Source organism: Canis aureus, chromosome 22 (assembly GCF_053574225.1).
Source record: "Canis aureus isolate CA01 chromosome 22, VMU_Caureus_v.1.0, whole genome shotgun sequence".
NCBI classification, from domain to species: domain Eukaryota; kingdom Metazoa; phylum Chordata; class Mammalia; order Carnivora; family Canidae; genus Canis; species Canis aureus.
The window spans coordinates 2,610,598-2,635,446 of NC_135632.1; the positions used below are offsets into that span (position 1 = coordinate 2,610,598).

The window sequence follows — 24,849 nt, forward strand, 5'->3', positions numbered from 1 at the left end:
CAACCAAAGGTATTTTCTCTTTTGAGTACTGCAGGATATTCTGCTCTTAAAATATTCATATTTTATGCATAGTGGTTACATAGTTCTTTGTTGATAAACTTTATGAGTTCATAGTCTAAAACAACAGTGATAAATTCCACTGTTTCTTGAGGACTTTTTATCCACCAGACACCCAGAGAAATGTTTTAAAAACAAACTCATTTCACGGTCATCGAAACCATATTTCACTGAGGGGGTACTGAGCCATCTTTTCTGAGGCCACACAAATGGGAAGAGGTGGAGCTGGAAGCATAACCCAAAGGCCAGCCCAGGCTCTCTCTGTAGCAAAATGTGGGGAAAAGTGTTGAGAGAAAACGGAGTGTAATCATTTCCATAGATGTATGCGGTGTTTTCTAATTTGCTTGAAAACCTAGCCTTTCCTAAGTTCTTCCAAAGAAATTGCAGGAATCCAAGTTGTTGTGAGCCAATTTGTAGTGTCTGGGAGGCAACATAAGGGAGGGGAATGGTAGGGCATGGCAGACGGTGAGAACATGGTGAGTGGGGCCTTGGCTTCTTCTGGGTTCCCCTCTCGTTTCCTCCATGACTTCTCTGTTGTCCTTCCCACAGAAGGAACCAGAATACAATTCCCTCTTTTCCTACCTCCTTCCAATAGAAGAAATGGAACTTTTATCACCTGGACAGCTTTTGATGGAAGGATATAAATGACCAGCCAAAATTATGTTGTGACCTTAGGGGTTTCTGTTTTTGCGTTTATTGTTGTTGGTTTAAGTGAAGGGATGATGAGGAATAATCAGGAAAAATTCTCAGGCATTATTTTGCCAAAAATTCTAATTCTTTTGAGTAAATCCATCTAGGACTTCTGGGGAAGACAGCAGAGTAGGAGGATTCTAAGCTCACCTCCTCCCACAGATACAACTAGATAACACTCCCATCGAGTAAATACCCCAGAAAATGAGCTGAAGACTGACAGAACAGATTCTCCATAGCTGAATGTAGAGACAAGGCCACCTTGAAGAAGGTAGGCAGGGTGGTGATGACGTCAGGAGCTAAATGGACTATGGGACTGTCCATGGGAGGGAGGAACACTGTAGGCTCAGACAAGGGACAGAAACAGACCCTCACACTAGAAACCCCAGGCAGAGGGAACCTGCATGAATGAAGGAAAATGAATTCTCATAACATCTGACTTTCAAAACCAGAGGGGCAGAATTTTTGAGTTCTCAGAATCAGCATGGCCTCACACCTGCAACTTTAAAAATCAACTGGCTCAGCTCTAGAACAGTTGAAAGGGGGAGAGGAAACTGAGTCCCTGCCCTTAAAGAGACAGCAAAACACAGCCCTCGAGATAAAGCATAGAAATAGCAGTTTCAAAATCACCTGAGGTATATATGAGATTTCTTTACTAATCTCAGAGTGTGTACTAGAGGGGCAGGGATCAATGGGAGACTTTTCCAGGAACAAAGAAATTGGTGGCTCCTGTTTCCCTCTGCAGCCCCACAGCCTAGACACACAGACACCTGCAGAAACTAGCACACAGTCAACACTCACCTTATTTGCTAACAGTGCACCCTACCCCCATGTTCTCCTGTGGACATGACCCCTCCACCCAGGCCTCCACTCCAGGCCCCCTCCCTCAGCACACCCACACAGACCCTGCTACCACCACCTGCCCTGCCCCTGAATTCTCCTGTGGACATGCTCCCTCCAGTCAGGCCCAACCGCCCCCCCCCCCCCCCCCAGCAAACCTGTGCAACCTTGCTAACACTGCCATCCCACCCCGAGTTCTCCTATAAACCTGCCCCCTCCAATATGCCCTTGGTTGGAGCCCATCCAAAGCAGTGCCAGGAGGCTGGTGGTATGCAAGTTGCCCCAACAAGGATAAGCACCATTCCAAAGTGACTCCTCCCTGTGGAGAGGGAAAGTTAACCACACACTAATTTGACTGGGGCCCATCAGTGGGCTGTGGACAGATATCTGGTCTGACTGCAGGCCCCACATACCAACAAATTTTCTTAGGGGACAACACAGGGACCCCTGTGGTTCAGTGCTACTGCTACTCTGGGAAACACCTGGTCTGACTCAACTGAAGCCCAAAGCAGTTCTAGACTGGTCTATTAACAGCAAAGGAACTAAGCTTTGCCCACAACAGGCAGAGAGCCATTTCAGACAACTGGACTGAAGGCAAACATGGTTCAGCCACAACAGTAGGGTGCATGCAATGCATATAGAAGCCACTTGTGAAGCACCAGATTCTGGTGAACAGAGAACATTGCACTATAGGGCACTATAGGACCTCTTTATAAAGCCGCTACCTTCAAGAACAGGAGATGTAGCTGACTTTCCTAATACACAGAAAAGACACAGCATTTGACAAAATGGGGAATATGAGGAATATGTCCCAAATGAAAGAACAGGACAAAATCACAGCAAGAGAGCTAAACAAAACAGATAAGCAATATGCTTGAGAAAGAACTTAATGTAATGGTCATAACAATACTCATTGGATCTGAGAAAAGACTAGAGGGCCTCATTAAGAATCTTAACAGAGAGACAGAGTGCATAAAGAATCAACCACAGATGAAGAACTTAATAACTGAAATTTTTAAAAATACAACAGAAAATAAACAGTAGTCTAGAAGATGCAGAAGAATGGGACAGTGACCTGAAGGACAAGGTACTAGTAAAGCAATCAAGCTGAACAGGAAAGAGAAAAAAGTAATACAGAATGAAAATAGACTTAAGGAACTTAGTGTCAGCATCAGGCATAATACAGTCACATTATAAGAATCCCTGAAGGAGAAGAGAGAGAAAAGGGGATGGAATATTTATTTGAAGAACTAATAGCTGACAACTTCCTGAATCTAGGGAACAGAATCTAGATTTAAGAGGCAGAGAGTCTCCAACAAAATCAACCCAAGGAGGCCCACACCAAGACACACAGTAATTAAAATGGTAAAAAGTAGTGAGAAAGAGAGGCTGTTAAAAGTAACAAGAGAAAATAAAGGTTACATACAAGGAAAACCTCTAAAGGAAATCAGTGGATTTTTGAGCAGAAACTATGCAGACCTGAAGGCAGTGGCATGATATATTCACAGTGCTGAATGGGAACAATCTGCAGCAGAGAGCACTTTATTCAGCAAAGCTATCATTCAGGATAGAGGAAGAGATAAAGAGTTTCCCAGATAAACAAGGTTAAAGGAATTCATGACTGCTCAACCAGCCCTACAGGAGATGTTATAAGGCACTCTTTGAGTGCAAAGACCAGAAACAGAAGAAACTAGGGAGCAAAAAAGTAGTAAAATTAAGTATATTTATAAAAATCAGTCAAGGGATTCACAAAATAAGAGGATGTACGGTATGATACCAGATACCTAAGATATTGGGGAGGGGGAGAGGAGTAAAGAATGAATTCAAACTTAAGCAACATATCAAGTTAATATAGACTGCTATAGGAAGATGTTATACACAAACCTAATGGTAACCACAAATCAAAAACCAGTAATAGAGATGCAAAAAAATAAAGAGAAAGGAGCCCAAAAATATCCCTAAAGAAAGCTAGTAAACCATGAGAGAAGAGAGCAAAAGAAAGGAACAGAGAAGAATCACAAAAACAACCAGAAAGCAAGTAACAAAGTGGCAGTAAATACATACTTAGCAATAATTACTTTAGAGCATTTAGTCCATTTACATTCAATCAAAAGACATAGAGTGATGGAATGTATAAAAAAGCAAGACTCATCTATATGCTGCCTACAAGAGACTCATTTCAGAACTAGAGACACAAGCAGATTGAAAGTGAAGGAATGGAAAAGGATTTATCATGCAAATGGAAGTTTAAAAAATAGTAGCAATACTTGTATCAGAAAAAAATAGACCTTAAGACAAAGACTATAACAAAAGAGACTGTAAAATCATAAATGGAACATTCCAAATATTTATAGCAATTATAAATATTTCTGTACCCACCACGGAAGCATCCACATACTTAAATCAGCTATTAACAAGCATGAAGGAAATAATAGATAGTAACACAATAATAGTAGGGGACTTTAATACCCCACTTACATCAATGGACACATAATCCAAACAGAAAATCAACAAGGAAACCGTGACTTTCAATGATACATTGGTCTAACAGGTATATTAAAAATATTCCATCACAATACATATTTTTTTTAAGTGCACAGGGAACATTTTCCAGAAGAGATCACATATTAAGCCACAAAAGAAGTCTCAAAAATCCAAAAAGATTAAAGTCACACCATGCATCTTTCCCAACCATGATGCTATGAAACTAGATATTGACCACAAGAAAAACCCTGGAAGGAACACAAATACATGGAGGTGGAATAACATGCTATTACCAATGAATGGGTCAACCAAGAAATCAAAGAGGAAATCAAAAGATACATGAAGAGAAATGAAAGCACAATGGTCCAAAATCATTGGGATGCAGCAAAAGCAGTTCTAAGAGGGAAGTTTATACCAATAACAGGCCTACCTCAAGAAGTAAGAAAAATCTCAACCTAACCTTACACCTAAAGAAGCTAGAAAAAGAATAAAAAAAAACTAAAACCAGCAGAAGAAAGTAAACAATGTTAAATGAAAACCAAATAATATAGAACCTTTAAAAAAATAGAATAGATCAATGAAATCAGGAGCTGGTTCTTTGAAAATATCAACAAAATTGATTAATCTTTAGCTAGATTCATTAAAAGAGAGACAAATAAAATCAGAAAAAAGGAGAAATAATGACACCACAGAAACACAAAGGATTATAGAAGAATATTATGAAAAAAATCACATGCCAACAAATTAAACAATGTAAAAAAATGGATAAATACCTAGAAACATAAAACCTCCCCAAACTGAATCAGGAAGAAACAGAAAATTTGAACAGACTGATTACCAGTGAAGAAATTGAATCAATAATCAAAGAAATCCCCAAACACCTAAAGTTCAAGACCAGATGGTTTCACAGATCAATTCTACCAAACATCTAAAGAAGAATTAACAAATATCTCTTCTTAAACTATTCCAAAAAATAGAGGAAGAATTTAGAATGAATCCAAATTCATTATGAGGCCAGCATCTCCTTGATACCAAAACCAGATAAAGACACTACAAGAAAAGAGAACTTCAGGCCAATATCTCTATGAACATAAAGGCAAAAATTACCAAAAAAATATAGCAAACCAATTCTAACAATAGGTTTAAAAAAATCATCATGGTCAAGTGGTATTTATTCCTGGGATAAGAAGGGTGGTTTGATATTTGCAAATCAATCAATGTAATACATCACATAAACAGGATGAAAACCATATGATCATTTCAATAGATGCAGAAAAAGATTTGACAAAATGCAACATCCATTTATGATAAAAAACAAACGCTCAACAAAATAGGCTATACCTCAACATATTAAAGGCCATATATAACAAACCCACAGGTAGCATCATACTCAATGGTGAAAAACAGAGCTTTTCCCTTAACATCAGGAACAAAATAAAGATGTCTACTCTCACCACTTTTATTCAACATAGTACTGGAAGTCCTAGCCTCAGCAATATGACAAGCAAAAAAGGCATCCAAATTGAGAAGTAAAATGGTCACTGTTTACAGATGATATGATGCCATATATAGAAAATCCTAGGGCAGCTCGTTTGGCTCAGCGGTTTAGCCCCACCTTCGGCCCAAGGCGTGATCCTGGAGTCCCACATCGGGCTCCCTGCTTCTCCCTCTGCCTATGTCTCTACCTCTCTCTCTCTGTGTCTCTCATGAATAAATAAAATCTTAGGGATCCCTGGGTGGCGCAGCGGTTTGGCGCCTGCCTTTGGCCCAGGGCGCGATCCTGAAGACCCGGGATCGAGTCCCACGTCGGGCTCCCAGTGCATGGAGCCTGCTTCTCCCTCTGCCTGTGTCTCTGCCTCTCTCTCTCTCTCTTTCTGTGACTATCATAAATAAATAAAAATTAAAAAAAAAAGTTTAAAAATAAAATCTTAAAAAAAAAAAAAGAAAATCCTAAAGACTCCACCAAAAAAGAACTAGAACTGATAAATGACTTTAGTAAGGCCATAGGATACAAAATCAATATACAGAGATCCATTGCATTCTTATCCACTAATAATGAAATCACAAAAAGAGAAATTAAGAAAATAATTCTATTTACAATTGCACCAAAAATAATAAAAATACTTAGGCATAAACTTAACCAAGGAGGTGAAATAGCTGTACTCTGAAAACCTCAGAACACAGATCAAAGAAACTGAAGATGACACAAACAAATGGAAAGATCACCCAAGCTCATGGATTGAAAGACCACATTATTGCTAAAATGTCCATACTACACAAAGCAATCTACAGGTTTAATGCAATCCATATCAAAGTACCAACAGCACTTTTTTCCACAGAACTAGAATAATCCTAAGATTTATACAGAACCACAAAAGGCCCTGAATAGTCAAAGCAACTTGAGAAAGAAGAACTGGAGGCATTACGATCCTAGATTTCAGGATATACTGCAGAATTGTCGTATATACATAGATCAATGGAACAGAATAGACAGCCCAGAAATTAACCCACGATTGTATAGTCAATTCATCTTCAGCAAAGCAGGCAAGAATATGCAATGGAAAAAAAAGTTTCTTCAACAAATGATGGTAGGAAAACTGTACAGTAACATGCAAAGCAATCAAACTAGACCACTTTCTTATATCACACAAAATAATAAATGCAAATTGGCTTAAAGACCTAAATATGAGACCTGACACCATAAAAATCCTAGAACACAGGCAGTAACTTCCCTGACCTAGGTTGTAGCAACATTTTTCTAGATACATCTCCAAGGCAAGGGAAACAAAAGCAAAAATAAACTATTGGGACTGCATTAAAATAAAAATCTTATGCACAGTAAAGGAAACAATCAACAGAACTAAAAGACAACCTACTGAATGGGAGAAAATGTTTGCAAATGATATATCTGATAAAAGGTTAGTATCCAAGTTATATAGAGTTTATACAACTCAACACCAAAAAACAATGCAATTTAAAAAACGGGCACAAGATATGAACAGACATTTCTCCTAAGAGACATCCAGATGGTCAACAGACACATGAGAGGATGCCCAACATCACTCATCACCAGGGAGATGCAAATCAAAACCACAATGAGATAACACCACACACCTGGCAGACGGGCTAAAATCAACAACACAAAAAAACAAGTGTTGGCAAGAATGTGGAGAAAAAGGAACCCTTTTGCATGATTGGTTGGAATGCAAACAGGTGCAGCCACTGTGGAAAACAACATGGAAGATCTTCAAAAAATTAAAAACAGAATTACCATATGATCCAGTAATTCCACTACTAGGTATTTACCCGAAGAATATGAAAACACTAATTTGAAGATATTTATGCACCTCAGTTTATGCTGCATTACTTACAATGGCCAAATTATGGAGGTAACTCAAGCATCCATCAGTAGATGAATGGATTAAGAAAAGGTGGTGTATGTATGTAATGAAATATTATTCAGCCACAGAAGGAAAGAAATTTTGCCATTTGCAACAATATGGATGGACCTATAGGATATGATGCTAACTGAAATGAAAGAAAGACAAATACTATAGAATTTCACTCATATATGGAATTTAAGAAACAAAACAAAATGGACAAGCCAAAAAACATACTCGACTATAGAAAACAAACTGATGCTTACCATAGGGGAGTTGGGTCGGGGGGATGGGTAAAATAGGTGAAGGGGATTAAGACACTTATCATGATAAGCAGTAAGTAATGTATATTGTTAAATCACTATATTATACACTTGAAACTAGTATAAAATTGTATGTTAACTATACTGGGATTAAAATTAAATTTTAAAAAATGTTAAAGACCAATTTCACACATCTTGGTGTCCTTTGTTAAAAACAATACTATGAGGATAACAAACATCAAACAAGTAGAGATTATGTGGCAAGGTAAAAAAAAAAAAAATCCATCTGCAGGGAGAATCATGGTGGCTCCAAGGATGAAAAGTTTTATTATTTTAAGACTGTTGTGTCTAACATGATAGCTATTAGCCACATGTGGCTATTGTTCACTTGAAACGTAGCTAGTGCAACTGAGAAACTGAATTTTAAATATTAATTTTGATTAAGCTTTAAAAATGGGCACTCAATTCAGCTATCCTAAGTATGTCTGGAACACCTTGGAAAAGAGCAAACTTTCAAATGTAAATTTTATGAAATTTAAATACAGATTAAGGGCTTCTGATAAAAATTTAACATCCAACAGTGCATGAGGGTCCCCTTTCTCCAAATCCTCTCCAACAAAGGGTTTCAGGAGGGGAGATGAATGGGGGGATGGGGTAACTGGGTGATGGGCACTGAGGAAGGCACTTGATGAGATGAGCACTGGGTGTTAAATATTGGCAAATTGAATTTAAATTTAAAAAAAAAAGGAAAGAAAAAATAAAAGCCACCATTTGAGGTGTTACAGATAAGTGTTGTCCATGTAACTAAAAAAAAAAAAAATCTAACATCCAAATTGAGTGTTTTTTTTTTTTTAAAGTAGGCTCCATGCCCAATATGGGGCTTGAACTCACAACCCTGAAATTGAGTATCACGTGCTCTACTGACTGAGCCAAACAGTATTTTAGTGCCCTGAAATACCCACCAGATTTTGAAGGTTTAGTATGAAAAAATAACACAAAATATCTCAATAATTTTTGTATTTGTTATACATCAAAATAGCAGTATTATGGATATGGTGGATTAACTAAAACATATTATTAAAATGGTATCACCTACTTTTACATTTTTTTTAACATGTCTCCTAGAAAATTTTAAATTACACATGTAGTTTCATTATATTTCTATTAGGGGAATCCTGTCTATAAAACTTCCTGCAATTCATTAAAACATATCAAACGGTACTGTGAGCATCAGAACCAGGCTTTGGTGGTGTTTTAAGAAGCTGTATGAATGAGAAAATAGTAAAAATCTTGTACCACACTCAAGGCAGAGTCACTAGGTTTGTGAAACATTGCTCTGCCATACAGACAACAAGAAACGCAATTCTTAGTTTTCTCCTAAAAATATTTCTATGGCTCAAATATCACGACTTTCTTTTCTACCCACGTCTCCCCCTTCAGAGTTCCTACTTGTTGCGGGATGAGCCTCTTCTCAGACTGGCCAACGGATTCACGGTGGCAGGTGCGTCTATTGTGCTAACAGAATCAAGGGAATAATAACAACTTTAAATGAGCTCTGGAAGAAATGGCCATATATGAAATATGAAGGCAGGATTTATTTTTTGTGGTCACCCCCTTAACCTTCCCTCGTGCATTGTGGAAGTCGGTTTTGCAGTGTGAAAAGTGTCCATGCTCGTCGTTTTTCACGCCCTCCCTAAGCGATGGATTAAGACAGTTTCCTGTGTTTTTCTTCAGTGATTCCTAACTTGGGGTCACATTTTCTGCAGTATGAAATACCACGTACTTTAGAATAACAAAATAATAATGATGGAGGTTCTAAGATCTCAAAAATCCCCCCCCCCCCGTGACTGTAGATAGATATATTAAAAAAACACACACATATCGTACGGAAGACTCCTAAACTCAGTTTTGACCATGGAGACAAATTCACTGTTTGACAAAATTTGCAATAAAATTCTAAGTTTTGAGCCATAGACTATTTATTTTTGTACTAAAGAAAACTCCACCATAAATTTGCTGCAGTATTTCAATGAACAGGGACTTCTAAGGTAGTCATCACATGCGGAGCTCATGGTTTCTCAAGAAGGCGAGTGGAGCACTGAACATGAGCGAGGAAGCCGTCTAGGCAGCACGAACATCTCCTTTACCTCAGACACGGCCTGTGACCTACCCCTCGGGGGACTTCCGAGGGCCACCGCATTAATGTTTATGAGACTAAGTCACACTCTAAGGACGTGGGTCTCATTTCAATGTTGGCAACGTGTATAATAAAATAGTAGATTCTTTGGTGACATATCTGCATTCTGTTGAAAAATATTCAGGTTATTTCCAATCTGCATTCCTTTCCTTCGAAAATGATGACATGGGTGTGAATATGCTCTCTTAAAAATCTTAAATTGTACTGCAGGATCCATTTGTAGGATACGTTATTAATCTTTTAGACTGAAACACGAGTGGCTATAACTCAGGTCTAGCAGACACGGAGAGATCAATCGACTTCATCTGAAAAGCGTTATCCCAAGGCAGCCAATTAGGGGTGCCTTCAGACTCTCTCTCATCTGACGCGATGCATGAATAACACCCGGGCTCGTGGGCTAGATTCCTGAGTGGAAATCTCCCATTTGGGTATCGTGTGTGAGCTGTATTCTTGAAGCTGCAGGTTTTGCTGGTGGGAAAGCTGATCACGAAGTATTGAGTCAAGTAGACACATCACAAGTCATAATGTCTTAGTTTCTCTGTAACTAAATAGGGAGGCATATTGAGCTGACTACTGAGGACTCTACCTGCCTGGCTGGAACCAGGGGGTGGGGGGAAGGATCTGCGTGGACAGGATGGGTGAGGCCATCCCAATTCTCCATTAGAGACGGAAACCTGGGACGTAAGTTCTGGCAAAGTCGGAAAACAGGAATAATAAGTTACCTTTATTCTGTCGTTGGGCTTTATTCTAATGCTCCTTAAACTTCCTCACCTGCCTTCCTAACCGCAGCTTTAGGAAAGGGTCATGGATGTGTTGGGGCCAGATGATTTGGGGCTGAAAGGTTTTAAAAGCCGCCATGGCAACACTGCCCTGGCCAGCGGCCTCCGGTGACCCCTGCCTCCCAGGGTTCACACCGTGTGTAACCCGGCCCCTCCCTTTGAGGGGAGTCTGGCCCCAGAGACAGGTTCCTATCAAACAGAATACAGTGAAGTGACGGCTTCTTTGCCCCGTCTCTTGCTCGCTCACTCTGATGGAAGCCACCTTCCATGCAGTGTAGACAGGCCTACGCGGCAAGGAAATGAAGGAGGCCTCTGGCCAACAGCCAACAAGCAGCCACCACATGCGCAAGCCCGCCAAGAATAACACGAGTGAGCCTGGAAGTGGCTCTTGTGCCAGCTGGGCCTGGAGAGGACGGTGCCCAGACCTACACTGGGTGTGTCGGCTCCCAAGATGCCCTGAGCCAGAGGCCCCACCTCGGCTGCCCCTGGATTCTTGATCCCCGGAAACTATGAGAAAATACATGTGGTTTTAAGCCACTAAATTTGGGCAGCCTGGGTGGCTCAGTGGTTTAGTGCCGCCTTTGGCCCAGGGCCTGATCCTGGAGACCCGGGATCGAGTCCCACGTAGGGCTCCCTGCATGGAGCCTGCTTCTCCGTCTGCCTGTGTTTCTGCCTCTCTCTCTCTCTCTCATCTATCTGTCTCATGAATAAATAAAAATATTTTTTAAAAATGCTCAGTTAAAAAAAATAAGCCACTAAATTTCAGAGTGATTTGTTGCACAGCAGTAGACAACGAATATGACCTAACGACCATGACCGTCTTGAGGCCGGGTCTGGGTGAGACTCGTCCTCGTCCGCCTGGGCCCCAGCACCTGCCCGGCACACAGCAGAGGCTCAACGAAGGTCTGAGAAAAGAAAAACGGAAGAGAAGGAGAAAAGGACAGACAAGAAGGGGGAGGAGATGGGCCCCCGTGAGAGGACGGAAGCTCAAGCTGCGGGAAGCGGAGGACAGCCGCCCGCCTGAACAGGAGTCACTCCGTGGACACAGTTTCCCTCCCCTTCTAACTCGTCTTACAGGTGGTGCCCGACCTAACAGCTGCTCGCAGCAGGGGTCTCCCTGGGGGGAATGTGCTGGAATCGCGTAAGCAGCTCTTCGTCAACGGGGGAGCGTAGGCGGCCAGACCCAGCATCCGAGCAGGGGTAGCCTGGCGTGGGCGCTGCTCCCATCTGGGGTGCCCAGCCCGCCCCCTAAAGCTGCTCTCCTGCCCGAGCACCTAGCCTCGCCACCCTCATCGCCCCCTGAGGCCTGGGACACGGCGTCCCCACTGCGGGTCCCTGTCCTGCTCCCGGGCCTCCCGGAATTCTCTAGCTCAGCCAGGTTACTGAACGCTCAAGTCGAAGTTGGGGTACAGGGTCTCTGGCGCCACACACATACCGTGTTCCTGGGAATTCTGGGGACTCAAAACCTGGATCTTCGCGGGCTTACGTCCTCACTTCCGAAATGCTCGGTCTTTATTCTTTGCTCATCCTCAGGAGGCGACGGCTATGAAGGAATTTGAATTCCTTTTTTTCTCCCACTTAATCTCCAAGAATTTTAAACAATTCTCCTGAATGTATGGAGAACACTCCTTTCCCAGGAAGAGTGTCTCCCCGAGAAGTGAGTTGCCTTCCTTAACTGATCGGTTCATGAATTCACCGTTTTATCTCATTTATTTAAAATTAAAAACAAACAAACTCATATTCCTGTGTGCCCAGCACTGAGCCAAAGTTTAATCATCCTGACATGGTCACTGCCTACTACGGTTTTTGTTTTGTTTTAAAGAATAAAGTGTTAGCAGACGCAGGTAACATTAACATAAAAATAACAAGCATCCAAACGTTGGCACGTGGGACACAGAACGTTCAGCTCTGCATTTTGAAAATAGTTTTAAAAAGATAAACAGAATCCCAAGTGATCTCTGCCTTAACAAGTCCAGAAATTGTTTAGCTAACTGCAGTAGGGCTTAGCCTACGTAGGAAATAATAGGGAGACCAAGAAATTAGAAGAGGAAAGAACTCAGTAGGAACTGAAAATTAAAGATTTCTTCTTTCCTAGCAGCAGCTGGAAAACGTGAAGCAGAAGCCGTGGGGTAGAAGGTCGCCAACTCCCTCGATGCTACTGATTATCTCTTCCTCTTTAGAAGGTACTTGGGAAACCAGCAGCTGTTTAAACTGGGGACTTTGCTACGACCTCCCGTGCAATGGGAACGGGCCTACTCATGGGCTGCAGGTCATTCAGGGTGGGACGAGAGGCAGAGAAGGTAGTTGCTGCTGAGTCCCATCATTGGCTGGACCATGACATGAAGGTACCGCTTCAAGATTTCTCTCCTTTTGTCTTTCCTCCACTTGTCCCCAGATGATCTCACAAGGACACATTAGCGCCTCTAGCACGGATTACCATTTCCATTAGTTGATGTGGTATAATGAAGTGTTTAAGAGTTCAGGAGCCGTATAACCAAGCACAAGGTACTTAACCTCCCTGTGTGCCTCGATTTCCTCATCTGGGAAATGGGGAACACCTCAGCTGCCTCATAGGGTCATTGGGTCATTATGAGTAGACATGAAGAGCTCAGAGCAACGTCTGACACGGAGCGCTCAGTACACGGTCATCATCGCCACCATTCCTCACCATGCTGTCCTCGATATCACCACCACCACCCTTGTCACCACACTGTGCAAAGGCAGGGGCAGCAAACGCAAATGCTGCCTCCATGGGGCTATGGAGGGCAGGGGTGGGGGCAGGTAACAAAAAGGAGAAAAGCAGCTGGGTATGCAATAGGGAGTGAAGGGTACTGAGGCTATTTACACAACACATGCTTGTCTGGTTTAAATAATACAGTTAAAATATTTAAAATCCCGTGCTCGCTTCGGCAGCACATATACTAAAATATTTAAAATCCCTATGCTTGGCAGAATGAAATGGATCTTAAATCTGGATGTGAGTTCATGCCCTCTGGTGCAGCATAATCCACAGGACCCTCACAACATCCCTACGGTAAACACCGGGAGGAGTTCCTCATGCGGTTCCTCATCATGAGCTTCAGTGGGGCTGGGAACATCATCTAATGAAAGTCCTTAGTCCAGAGGAAGGTGCTGGAGGGCCCCGGGGAATAGAAGGACTCTCCATAAATACTCATTTTTAAGTTGAGCTTCTGAAACAGAGAGGCTCACCAAAGATAGATCCCCTAAAAGGAAGCTCCTTTACCTTCACTCAGTGGAGGCCCCATCTAATTACAGGCCTCGTGGGGAATCACACCCATTCCTGTGGGTTCCATAACAATATGGAATTTACCCTGATGACTCCCAAAGTTACTTCTTCAGATCAGAGCGCTCCTCTGAGCTTCAGACACAAGCGCACGGTTTCCTTAAAGTCTTGCTTGTCATGTAGACTTCTCAACCCCACAAGTCCAGAATGCACCTCTTATTTTTTTTTTTCCTCTAAAACGTGTTCCTCAGCCCAGTAAATGACACCACCATCTTCCTAGTTACTCAGGCCAGAAAGCAGGGAAGGCTATCTCATGCCCAATTTGCCAGCGAGAAATGTCATTCCACCTCCGATCTAACTCTGGATTCTGACAGCCGCCCTGACTCTCTGCCGCCACCACCCTAATCGAACCACTAGCATCTCTTGCCTGGACAGTAGCAAGCGCCCCTCGTCTGGTCTGCTTCTCCCCCTGCACCCCTCTCTCCAAGCCATTCTCCCACGCCAACTTCTTTACTCATGACCTTTGCATATATGTGTCTACTATCTGGACGCTTTCCCTCCCACTCTGGACTATCTCATTTTTAGACCTCAGCTTAAATGTCACAGCTTCAAAAAGCGCCCCCCAAGCACCCTATCTCAAACTAAATCTCCTCCTATGCCCCCCCCGTTGTTTTTTTTCTCTGTTCTAGCTCTTACCACTCCCTACGTCCTTTCATTAATGGATTTCTTTTTGCTTGCTTATATGTGGAGAACGGGGACCCTGCGTATCCTGTCTCCCCAGGGTCTAGAACGTCTGGCTCTTTGGTAGATTGACGGTCCTGATATATTTCTTGAATACAAAAAAAGAAAAGAAAAAAAAAAGAACAAGAACAAAGAATGGGCCAGAATCCTCCTGATTCCTCTTCCTGTCTCATTGACATCGCCTGTTAGATGCATCCTACACACATTGAGAATTTCCCGTGGAAAACTCACGGAAACACCACGTTACTCTAAAGCATTTGAAGATATAGGAATCATGAAACAATTTAAAGGTCAAGACTTTGAAGAACTAGAAAGTAATGTTTAAAGAAAAATACCACTCAGAAATGACGGACAAGCTCTCTGAATTAGTTATGTGAACCCGTGAAAGATCTTGAAGGTTTGAAACGTCCAGATTCCTTAAGTGCCGTTTTGACTGATCTTTTCACAGAGGCAATAAAATGCTACGATGGATACATTTCTGTACGTAACGTGCTGACTGCGGATCAGTCTCTTACATGAAAGCGAATGAGCCCAATTCTGCTGCTTCTCCAACTCTCTCCAATGAGTCAGGCTCTCGGCGCTGACAAGTCCATCAGAGACCGAGGCATCTCTGAGTCCTAGGAGCCTGCAGGGACTTGACCTGCTCCCCAGCAGCCAGCAGTGGGGGCCCAGCGCACCTGTGGGGGTTGACTTGCAGGGGGTGAAAACGGTAGTTGAGCTGAGAGAGATGTGGCCAATGGTCTCGTTCCTCGTAGGATTATTTCAGCCCTGTTTTTCTTGTCTCCTCTGCTTTCTTTGTCACATTCCAAACACTGGATCCCACTTTTTGCCTGGTCCTTGAGCCTAAATGTCTTTTCATTTGTCTTTGGCTTTTAGAGTTATTAAAACTTGTGCCACCTTTTTTTTTTTTAACCTGACCAGTAAAACATGAACAAATACATGTCTCCTGTTCAGGATTTTTTCCAGGATCCTTAAATATTTATGCCACGTAGACGTGGAATACCTTATAAGAGATGTACTCTGGGAACCCTGGGTGGCGCAGCGGTTTGGCGCGATCCTGGAGACCCGGGATCGAATCCCACATCGGGCTCCCGGTGCATGGAGCCTGCTTCTCCCTCTGACTGTGTCTCTGCCTCTCTCTCTCTCTCTCTCTCTCTTTCTGTGGCTATCATAAATAAATAAAAATTTAAAAAAAAAAAGAGATGTACTCTGAAAAGAAAATAATGCCATTTTGGTTCTCTCTCTCTCTCTCTCTCAGTAGGAGAGTTGGGTTTATTCTATCACTCTGATCACTCTACTCATAAATTTTAAAGCCATGGCCAACTGACAATACAGAACCAGGTGGGCAAGAGGTCTGAAAATTCATCTGATGAATTAACGTAAAGGCTGTAACAGGAAAAAAAAAAGGTCTCTGTAACATGAATCAACTTCTGCCTTTTTCCTAGACTCCTTTACATTTGACTTCTTCATTTTTTGATGATTATCAGAGCTAGCATTAGATAGTCACTTACTATGAATAAGATCATTTACATATATTATTTTATTTAATTCTTGGGCCAACCCTGAGGCTTAGCATAAGTGTTGAGGAAAAAAAAAAAAACACTAAGATTTCTTCTCATTATAAAGCATTTAAGAGACGATGTCACGATGGGAACTTCAATCTTGCTCAACAACAGACCACAGCCGTGCTGCTTCCACCGGGCGCACCTCTCCTTAATGAAGTGTGGCTTGTTCCTTACTTGGGAGAGACGATGCTCCCGCTAATTTATTTCCTCGCCGACTATGATGTGACCATAGCTTTTCAGGGACCACAAATACATCAGCACTTCTTATACTATAACTTACATGATTTCCTCTGAACTTCTCTCCTACCGGTTCAAAAATAACAAAATGTAGAGCTTACACTGTAGTTGCTTTGCCTTATTTCCTTTCAGATGTCACCTCTAAGAGCTCTTTGCTAAGAACTACTCCAGACCATATAATTAGCCACACGAACATGGAAAAGGATGGATCAGACCAGAACAGGGCAAATCCATCACTGTTGTTTCAGAAAGGGGAAGCGCTTACGTTCATTTAACTGCAGCATGCACTCCTCTGTTTGTTCCTTCAGAACGATGAGATGGCTGCAAAAATCTGGCTTAGCAGAACTGGATTTAATTCAGTTAGCTCTGTGGTGAGATGCCACCCAGGAGCACTGCGCCAGATAGGCTCATCGGCTTATTTGCCTCTCTCTTTTTTTTTCTTTGTCTTTTCTATTTTCCTTTCTTTCATCTAGAGGCTAAAGTTGGTAATGAGTCTTCTGTTTCTAGTTCAAATTAGGGTTGGTAGAGAATATTCTGACACTAAATTTCCCATTTAGTCAGTAAGGAGTCCTTGCCTCAACCTCTCCCCAAGTGTCCCAACCACCACATCCCAGCAATCACCCTTCCCTTCTATCCATCCCTACCATCCAGCAACTAAATGGCTAAAACCCTGCTCCAGTGCTAGGACCAACTTATCAACCCTGCTTCTATTACAGTTTGTTCCAGCAAAATGTCATAATGCCAACATTTCACGTTTCTATTACCTTGGGCCCAGGGAACTCAAATGGAATATCCTCAATCTAAAAAGTATTTTTGTTTTGTAGGCCCAAGTGTGTTCCCAAATCTATAAATCTGTTTTCAATTCAAGTTCCATGGGCAGCCCAGGTGGCTCAGTGGTTTATCACCTGCCTTCAGCCCAAGGCGTGATCCTGGAGACCCGGGATTGAGTCCCGCATCGGGGTCCCTGCATGGAGCCTGCTTCTCCCTCTGTGTCTCTGCCTCTCTCTCTCTCTCTCTCTCTCATGAATAAATAAATAAAATCTTTAAAAATAAATAAATAAATAAATTCAAGTTCCATAATCTCAAATTCCAGAGCTCGAGTCTCCGTGAACTTGAGTGTCTCTTCATGTTACCACCACATGTGACCGAAGATAGGGTATTTCTTTATTCTCAATTACGTAAGGAACTTTGAGAATTGGGAAACATGATGATAACAAAGCAACCAAATTAAAACTCAACTTTAAAACTGGTACATTTATTTTTAAAACCTCCATTCACTTTTCTTCTCCCAAACATACATTATTAATGGAGTAATTTGTTTTTCCCCTTTGTCACCGGGAAAAGGAGAATTATAGCGCCTTCTGAATCTGATCCACTGCTTGCTGAGCACAGCATGCAATTAAAGTACAAATAAATAAAACAAATTATGCCATTTATTTGTTTATACTTCTCCTTCTAGGAAAGATTTGAGGCAGCCTATTATTTATTATAGGGTAAAATGCATAGGAACAATTTTAGTTCATTCAGCCTGTTTAGAATGTGTGCTCTGGGAAGAGGCCATACTTCTGGAGTGCCGTGTATGGGTGCCAAAAAGGTAAATTTTCCATTTTCACCATGAAAGATAGAGAGTATTTGGGGCGATCAGCCAAATAAGGTGGAAGAAGCAAAAACTCATAACCAAATAAATATTTTGGTTAACCATTCAGTAGTTGTGGGATCTTGTAAACCTGATTTATCCTTCAATGACCTGTGGGCACCCTTGTCCCACTTTAATGGACACTATTTTTTTCTCTTTCTTGAACAATTATTAGGTATATAGTGTTGGATTCAGATGTGATTGTTCCTTTGACTCAATGGGATATGGGACCCCCCCCTTCCAGCAGAGGGTGAGGCCTTTGAAGAAACAGAGGGCATTATTACCAACTATCCAAGAAAAAGGCTGGGCTTCAGAACTTGGACAACTAGCCTTGGACAGGAGGGAACAAAGAAGTCTCTGTTTCTGGAGCTTATCCTCTGGCTCTAGAATTAGTGGTGAGCAGAGGGCTGGACTTGGATGTAGATGGGATCGGCTCTCAGAGTACAAATTTATAACCCGATCCTATTTAGTTGTATGCTCTTTTCTCAGTTATTTTTTTTTTTATTTTTTTTTTTTTATCTCTTAGCCAGTGTTTCACAAAGTGCAGTCTTTGGTGAGAACAGAATCATCCTAGATGTAGCAAATCAGGACCTTTGGGATTAGGACCTTGTTATCAGGTATTAAATGGGCCCTCCAATTTGTGATTCACTGCCCTGGATTAAAGGCCTGTTTAAATATTCTCATCTTTTCAGCTATGTCTCTGAGAAGATCATAGGTACACTCGTGGTTACACATGTGGCAATAACGTTAAGAAGTAGCACTCAACACCAAAGACCTGTGGGCAAGGGGTGCCTGGTCAATGGCAGCTAGCGGTAGTTTCCAGGAGAAAGTTGCTCTTGTCAGGGAAGGACAGAACCAGAGCAAGGAACAATCTGGGCTGGGAAGTCAAGCAGTTTTCTTCTTCAAGGTAGATTTCCCCTTCTTTCCAATCTTAGATGACAGAGTTTATTTTTATTAAGGGAAATGGTCTTTTTCTTTACAATCCATGGAGCCCGCTTCTCCCTCTTTACAATCCTATGTTATTTGTGGCTCACATAAAGGACTCCTTTAACAAGTTAACCAGGGAGAAATAAACTTAAGAGGAAATGATAACAGATTTTTCTAATAAAAAGCAGCTTTGGGTGTTTCTGGCTAAAACAAGCTCTACTGAGAGCACCAAAAGGTGAAAGCAGCTGTGTTCTGAAAAAGGGTTTCTCCAGGCCATTCTAGAAGATGATGGATTGCCCATCATAGAAGATCAGATAGCTCCAAGACCCTGAGGTGCTAGCAAATGACTGAATCGGAAAGTGATCGTGTAGTATCTCAGCCAGGGCATTCACTGTTAAAAACATCGAGAGGAAGCTAACCACGTCAAAGCAGATCTTCACCCTCCAGTAAGAAGAGGCAGGATACGTTTTTCCACTTACAAGTTGTTTTCTTTGACTTCTTTGTATTTCTTGACCTGCATATTTAAGTAAATTAGCCATCATGCATCACTCTAAATAAGGAGCCTTTTTGTATAGTCACTGGTGTTTGTTCCCTGGGTTTATTAAATTCTCCAGTCGTGAACATGCTAGGGCCTAAGCCACATGCTTTCGATGCCATCAGAGCCAGCCCTGCAGTCAGTCAGCCAAGGCAGCCAAGAGGGAAGGTCTCAGCTGGAGTCCGAGCCCACTGGGGACTTTCCAGCAAGCCCCGCGCTCTCCCATCAGCTGAGGACACTGAAAGGGCCCTGACCTAGGAAGCCGATTCGCTGAAGGAAGCTTCTCTGTAGCCAGAGAGGCCTGGCTACACTCTCTCCTCTGTGCCCAGGTCTCTGAGTCCTCCTCCTCCTCCTCATAAACCCCCATGTGGCTGCCCACACGCTTACAGAGGTCCACAGGGGCTCTCTGACCAGCAGCTCAATTGTTCTAAGGCCTAAGGCAGCATCCACATCATCTGAAAACTTGTTAGGAATGCAGAATCTGGGACTCCTTCCCAGACCTACTGAATTTTAACCAGAATCCTTAGGTTTAAGGATTAAACCTTAATCCTTAAATTTGAGAAAGACAAAAATGGTGGCAGCTAGAGAGCTCCATGTTGGGAGCCCATTTAATGCAGGAAGATCTAAGTTCACAAGCTGGAAGGTAGATGTTGAATGACAGGGTGTGGGGAGGGAGGCAGACACAATTCTTCAGAACAGACGGAGTCTGGGGGGATTGTGTTCCATGTATGTGTATGTAAACTGCACGGACTCTAATAATTAATAATTTATCTTTGGGAGAAATGGCTCCCAACTACGTTATCAAGAGAAGTACTCCTTGTGCTTCTGCAAGTGGGGAGAGCATCTTGAAGAGAACCGAACCCGATACCATACCCACTCCCTGTTTCCTTCCTGAAGTTCCCCAGGGGGTCCGGTCCATCCCAGGTTGCTCCACCCTGGCTGTTCTTTAGAAACACCTGGGAACGCTCAAAAACAACACCCCAGCCCCACCTCAGAGCAGTCAGAGGGGGAATTTCTGGGTCTGAGGCCCTGTGCGGAGGTATTTTAAATCTCTCTCGGGTATGTAAGGCAGGCTCACTCAGAATCAAGAAATGAATAGTGTGTCAGAGACCATGGGAGGGTGGGACAGTGGCATTTACAATTGTCCCTAGGACAACCCCAGGGGATGAAGGTCCAGAGTGTAGAGACAAGAGGAGCTAGGGAGACTTGGGGACAGGGGAGGACAGCTAGACACTGGGGTTTGTCCACAAGGAGACCCCACAGGAAGAGCTTCATGTCTTTTGGTACTTTCCCTCGGATTAAGAGAACAGGCAATGCAGTTTACAGTCATCGACTTTTCCAACTGAACGTTTTCATTCCTTTTAGGTCTCTCCCAACCCGGAATGTAGTCTACCTTTAGCACCACCTGTGGTGTTGGCAGTGTAGAGAAAGAAGAAAAAAATGTAGGTGCAAAATGAAGTTTGGCTTCCCCCACATTCACACTTGCTTTGAAAATCATGTTTGTTGAAAACAGGGGATTATTGGGGGACCTTGGCCAGGCATCCCAGGTGGTGTCTCCGAGGAAGCTGAGGGCAGCAAAAGCTCTGCCGGGAACATGGGGATGGGGTGGCGGTCGGGGAGCAGATGCCACGGAGGGCCGTGCTGTGGGTGTGGGAAAAGCCTTTCCCAACATGTGCTAGGTAGTGTGCGTCAAGTTGATGGCTGTGACCCATTAGTTTGTCGTGAAATCTATTTTAAAGGTCACATCCAGTATTTTTAAGCAGGATAAAATGGCATGGAGTAGAATAGAAAATATCAGAGCTCGCAGCTCACCCCATATATGAGGACAATATTTTTTTCTTTTTTAAACTTTGGCTTACAGTACATGTGCATACGTGCATTGGTTTACAACGGAAAATGTGTTTCTTTCTATGGTTATGGTCAATGCACTTGAGAACCACTGAACTGCATCTCTTCGCAGCAGAATAAAACGTGTTACCGGACGCAGTCTGTGGGTAGGGCACTCTGGGGCGCCGCGAGACGGGCCCAGGGCGGAGAAGCCGCGGGCTCGGCCCGCCAGAGCTCAGGCTACGGGAACAGGCAGGAGGAGGGCGACCGTCTCACGGCGGGTGCCCGGATGTTCGGGGGCCCGGGGCAGGCCTGAACCACAGGGCCGACTCAGCAGCAGTGTGGTTAAGATGATGAGAACTGGGCTCCCCACCACAGCATTTTCTCGGTACTCACCCCAAGCTTCGATGTAGTGCGACCGGCCTACGTGTCTGCAAACACCTTGACCCACTGTCTCGATCTGTTTTTTTTTTTTTTTTTTTTAAGTTTCGTTGAGAAACTTATTGAGAGCTGATGACTTCCTACTAGTTTTTGACCCCATAACTTATCCACGAAGGCGGGTACATTACTCTGAGGGCAACTAACATCGGTATCTATTATAAATACGTCTGGGTAAGCAGTGACTTTACTTCTAATGAAGTCATCGAGTTTATCGGTGTATTCCATAGGATTAAATTTACCATAAAACATAGGCTTCAAAGTAGAAATAGGCTACGTTTTCCAGATTGGCGTATCGCATCAGGGGAGGAGTGCGTCTCTTCATTAATAATTATTTGGTAAAACCAAGATTTCTCGAATTGTTCACCTGAATTCAGGGAGTGAAGAGCACGGGAGGGGTCAGGGGAGTCTAATTCTCTCAGTAAGAAACAATAATAAAAGTGGAATATCCCACTTCACGCGTGGGGTCAATGCAACTGCTGTCTCGGCAGCAGAGATGGCCAATGAAGAAACCGCGGCAAGGATCGGGGCAGACGCCCGAATGATAAAACCCATTTCCTGTCCTCACAATCACCGGCTTGGCCCCATCAGGGGCGGGGGTCACAGGCCCACTGAAGACGCAGGTGGTGATTCCCCACCAGTTCCCCGAATGGGCTGCTGGGAGGACTCGCCCGCTGGAAACGGGAAGGAGCCCCTGGAACTCTGCGAAGGGGGGGCTTCCCAGGGGGGATGGTAGGCTGCGGGGGGCTCAAAGCACCCGAACTCTGAGACACGTGTCATGTGGTTAAGAACAGTCTCTCCGCGTTTCAGAAGGAATCCTGAAGGAGTCACTGCTAGAACTTTCGGGGATTTTTTTTTTTTTAAGCTTATCCACTCCTCAGTTCCCAGTGGATTTTTCCTTTCCCTTGAGCTGGATGCAGGTCAAGATGGACTTTTCCACGGGCCCTAGTGAAGGAGATGCTGGAGCCGGCTTGCATCTGGGCGACGCGCCGGGTGAGCTGCTTGTGTGAGCGCCTCAGGGGCCTTCTGGGGCTGACGTGAGGAGGACGCCCCCCTCCATGTCCCTTTCATACAAGGTCCATCCCTGGGCCTTCGGGACTGGGGCTGCCGCCCACAGGGGCCTGCGAGCTCGAGGCCGGCCTCCAGAGGAGCTGAGCGGATCCCGGCCCGACCCCAAGGCTGGCAAGAGTCTCCCCAGGTCACCAGGTCGCGCGGACTCCGGCATCGCCTGCTCCGGGGCCCCCACGGCGGGCGGGCAGCGGCCAGGAACCCGAGGGGCGCCCGGGTGTGACGGCGAGGGAAGGCGGACACGGGGCCAAGTCTGTCACCGCCGCGGGGACGCCCGGCAGCACACGCCCTGCTGCAGCAGCCACCGGTCGGCGACAGGCCCGGGCATTACTCCAACGCGAGGAGGCCGCCTCGGCCCTCAGCCATGGCCGCGCCGAGGTAACAGACCCGTGAGGGGCCGCGACCCAGACGCGGAGCTCAAGTAACGGCTCTGGCGGCTACTACCCAGGGGGCTCCGGGCGGCCCCTCACCTGCCCGGGCCTCAGCGTCTCTGCACAACCGGGCAGCGAAGGTTCAGGGTCACTGGAAACCCAGAAGCCCGCAGAGGGCGCTTCAACGGCCGGGTGCACGCAGGGTGACACTATCATCCCCGGGCCTGGGCCTTCACACCGGGCCTGGGCCTTCGCCACCCGCCCGGCCACGCCAGGTAGACAGGACAGTCCTCACGTCCAAAAAGAACGGCCATGGAATACAATAGTACTACTACATCTTGATAAACGGAGCCGCTTCCGCTCGGGCTAGGACACCGAGGGCCACGTCTTGCCTGCTCGGGCACAGCCTCACGACCACTTAACGCAAAGCGGCCCCGGGGCTCACGCTCGGGACCCGGGCATCGAGGAGGGCGCTTGACGTAATGAGCCCCGGGGTGTTATATGCAACTGATGAATCACCGAGTTCTACCCCTGAAACGAATACTACAACGTATGGTAACTAAATTGATTTTTAATTAAAAAAAAAAAAAACTAAAAAATAAAAAATAAAATCTCAAATAACAGGTGAAATGCTGTTGAAAAGAAGAATGGAAGCTCTTTCTCGAGGTGCCTTGGTATTAGCTAAACATTACACGCCCCAAAGACAACACTGTAGAGATCAAGGAACCCTCGCGCACCGTTGGTGGGCATGACAGCATGAAGGTTCCTGAGGAAACTAAAAACAGAACTACCACATGATCCAAAAATTCCACTACTAGGTATTTACTTCAAAATAAGCAACAAAAAACCCCCCACTAATTCAAAAAGATATATGCACCCTTATGTTGAGTTCATTATTTACCAAAGCCACGATATGAAAGCAACCTAAGTGTCCATCAATAGACGAAGAGGTGATAGATATATATATATATATATATATATATATATATATATATATATATATATATACACGATGGAATATTACGGAGTCATAAAAAATGAAGTCTTGCCCTTTGCCAACAACATGGATGGATCTAGAGGGTATATTATACTAAGTCAAGTCAGAAATAAATACCACATGGTTTCACTCATATGTGGAATTTAAGAAACAAAATCAAACAAAAAGAGAGAAACAAAAAACAGACTCAACAATCGAGAACAAACTTATGGTTACCAGAGGGAAACTGGGGGCAAGGGGGGGCAGGCAGGGGGCAGGCGAAACAGGTGAAGGGGATTAAGAGCACACGTATTGTGAGAAGCATCGAGTAATGTATGGAATCATTGAATCACCATATTGTACACCTGAAACTAATCCTGCGTGTTAATTATACTGGAATTTTGCAAATACAAAAAAGTTTTACATGTCCTGAAGCCTAGAAATCCTACCTCAATTATTCCTCCCCTGGAAGCTGAGAAAATGTTTGGATGTTATTGGTGGTGGGCTAATATTTTATTTTTGACACCTAATTTTGAAAATCTACTACATACTAGGCAATATGCTAGGGGTAAATAGAGCTGTAGCCCTCAACTG

General features: G+C 43.7%; 1 protein-coding gene and 1 long non-coding RNA gene across 4 annotated transcripts in view; both read right to left on the reverse strand.

Moving 5' to 3' along the window:
- Positions 1-24,849, reverse strand: part of KCNAB1 (potassium voltage-gated channel subfamily A regulatory beta subunit 1) — a 359,776-nt gene that overhangs the window by 158,633 nt on the left and 176,294 nt on the right. The gene's annotated exons all lie outside the window — the stretch shown is intronic.
- Positions 9,576-24,849, reverse strand: part of LOC144293651 (uncharacterized) — a 32,584-nt gene continuing 17,310 nt past the window's right edge. Inside the window, exon 3 of the long non-coding RNA XR_013360853.1 lies at positions 9,576-10,017. This is a non-coding gene — a long non-coding RNA (uncharacterized LOC144293651). The remainder of the gene's footprint in view (positions 10,018-24,849) is intronic.